Consider the following 3,368-nt stretch of genomic DNA (forward strand, 5'->3'; position numbering starts at 1 on the left):
TTTTTTTTTTTTGAGACAGAGTTTCACTCTTGTTGCACAGGCTGGAGTGCAATGGCACAATTGTGGCTCACTGCACCCTCCACCTCCCAAGTTCAAGTGATTCTCCTGCCTCAGCCTCCCTAGTAGCTGGGATTACAATCATGCACCACCATGCCCGGCTAATTTTTTGGTATTTTTGGTAGAGACAGGGTTGGTCAGGCTGGTCTTGAACTCCTGACCTCAGGTGATCCACCTACCTGGGCCTCCCAAAGTGCTGGGATTAGAGGCATGAGCCACCATGCCCGGCCCTGATTATATATATATATATTTTTTTTCCCCCATTTATTTATTTTATTGCATTTTAGGTTTTGGGGTACATGTGAAGAACATGCAAAATTGTTGCATAGGTACACACGTGGCAGTGTGATTTGCTGCCTTCCTCCCCATCACCTACATCTGACATTTCTCCCCTTGCTATCTCTCCCTAGCTCCCCAGCCCCCACCGTCCCTCCCCTATTTCCCCCCAACTGACCCCAGTGTGTAGTGCTCCCCTCCCTGTGTCCATGTGTTCTCATTGTTCAACACCCACCTATGAGTGAGAACATGCGGTGTTTGATCTTCTGCTCTTCTGTCAGTTTGCTGAGAATGATGGTTTCCAGGTTCATCCACGTCCCTACAAAGGACCCAAACTCATCATTTTTGATGGCTGCATAATGTTCCATGGTGTATATTTTCCCTATCCAGTCTATCGTCGATGGGCATTTGGGTTGGTTCCAGGTCTTTGCTATTGTAAACAGTGCTGCAATGAACATTCGTGTGCACGTGTCCTTATAGTAGAACCATTTGTAATCCTTTGGGGCCCTGATTATATTTTTATGGGGTTGACAGATCCTTTCCAATCGAGAGAATTGAGCCTGTGCATTCTGTTGCCTAGAGTCAAACTAGCCACCTCAAAAAATGTAGTTTCTGACCATGTTTTTACTTGAGTCCAAAGATCTGAAAGTTTAAAAAAAAAAATCCAAATAAATACACATGAGCCTGTCAAGCAAAATAAAAGGTGCACCCATGCTTCTGTTGTTTGGAACTGGCATGCTCTGCTAATCAACCAGAATTCCCAGTGTTGTGCATCCATATATAATATACTTTAGACACCACTGAATTCACAATGTCTTTTTCTTACTAGTCTCAAAATGCCATAAAGCTAGTGAGATCCGTGATTTAAAACAGAAAAGCTTTTTTGTGTCCCTCCTTCTCTCATTCTATCATATCATATAAATGGTTTTGCATTTCTTATAATTACCTAAAACACACAGGTGAAGATGGTACATTTGAGTATATTTCCATCTTATGCATATATGTACTACTCTGAATCAAAAACAAATGACACATTTTAAATTTAAGCATTTGCTGCACCAGGAAAGAGTTTTGAAAATCTCCATGGTTTTTGAATCCCAAAATGCACTTTCTAACTAAAGCTGGAGTCCAAATTATCCTGATTGCACATGTGAAGAAGAAAAATAACAAAAGTATAGTAACATTTCAATTGAATAGTTTTAACGAAGCGAACGCAAATATCCTACATTTAGCTGCCCAAGTCTATTCAAATATCGATTAAGAAATTTCAGGAATAAGTTCAAATCACAGAGGAGCAATTACAGCTGAATGAAGTGAGCTATAACTAGAACTCTGTACCTGTTGAAATTATTGTTGAGATTTAATGACCTGGCAAGATGAATAGCATTCATGATAGAAAATGAGCATTTTGGCCAGGAGTTTAATGAGCTCAATGAGATTTTTACATGCCCAAAAAAGCACACAGAACATCTGGCACTGGTTGTTACAATGATAATTCAAGGATTGTTTTGAATGTTATATAAAATGTCAGGCACCAAATCGCATTTATTTGAATAGATAATTGTAGGAGGTATAGTAAGTCTAAGAGATGTGTGGTAAAAATTGTCTTCAATTTTAAGTCCAGATAATATTCATGCTTTCATTTTCTGAAAAGCATATGTAGATTATTTTCCCCTAAATCTGACATTTCTGACATTTCTTAGCCTCTAGTAGCTTATATTTAAATAGAGTAGCCACTGAAACAACCATTTGTTTTTAAAATACCATTCAGCATGGAATTATGAAGCAAGACAATAATGGTGAAAAATTTACAACATTAGTAAAATTAGTAACTATATACTGGAAATTAGAAGATCTATTTCTAGCTCAATTGTAAAACACCTTTGGAGAAATAGTCTGTATTTAGAATACTTAGTTGGAAAGCTGAATAAGATAAGGAAAAATAATGTTTCCTCTGCCATCCACACTATCATTTTTGCTTCTCTGAACTCGTTGCTGGGTTTACATCTCATTAACCGATCCACATAGAATCATTAGGGATGAAGGGCTAATAGATGCTTCTCTGTTTCACAATACCTAATAAAACAATCGACACATCTTTAATGTGGTGTAACTTCCAATTAATTTTTTAAGGTCAGCCTGTCACATTGCAGTCAGCGATGGTATTGTCAAGTCTACCAACTTGTGAATAAATGTCTAACAAATCTGTATTCTGAGCCACTCTCAAGCTTGATAGTGGGTTACAGAGACCATGGCTATACTTGACTTCATTCTCTGAGAAAATATATTGAAAACTATTTTATAATAATAATATATCCTATGCTGTAGTAATATAAATATACATCAGTATACCTTGTGATCCAATTCCTCCATTTTTATAGCCTAGAAGATTTAATAGCAATTTAGTCATACTGATTTTTATAGTAAAGTAGAGTTTTAATTTTTAAAAATGAAGTACAACAAAATTACTACTGTATTAGGCAACTTATATATTTTATATGCAAAGCAGTGATATTGAATCAGTTTGAATGTTCCAGCTTCTTTCATTTCTGAGCAAATGTTGAGAAAAAAAATATTTAAGCACTGAGAATGTTCTGGTTCATGATAAGTGTAAGTTTCAGTCACCCTTCAGATTCAGAAAAATAATTACTATGGTTTAAAATTCCATGGTTTCTCTGCAAAGCAACAAGAGGTATTCTCAGTGAGCCAAATAAGATGACAAACCCTGAAAGATCAGGAGCATATAGAATCTGATCACAGAAGTTATCATTAGTCCAAACACCTGCAAAAGAGCATTTCTGAAAAGTGTGGCAGAAATGATAAAGTGGGATCTCATTTCTTTCTATCCAAATAGCCAAAATCCATCAAATTATGGTCAGTCTAAAAAAGTATTCATTTTAATATATATCATTTAAATAATCTTGACCAAACATCCTAGATAGATAGTAACAATGCGAAAAGGGGGAGAAATTGGAAGTAAGTTAACTTATACTGTATTAGTCCATTTGGGTACTGCTGTAAAGAACTGCTTAAGA

Source organism: Sapajus apella, unplaced genomic scaffold (assembly GCF_009761245.1).
Source record: "Sapajus apella isolate SASKATOON/1434 unplaced genomic scaffold, GSC_monkey_1.0 scaffold1, whole genome shotgun sequence".
NCBI classification, from domain to species: domain Eukaryota; kingdom Metazoa; phylum Chordata; class Mammalia; order Primates; family Cebidae; genus Sapajus; species Sapajus apella.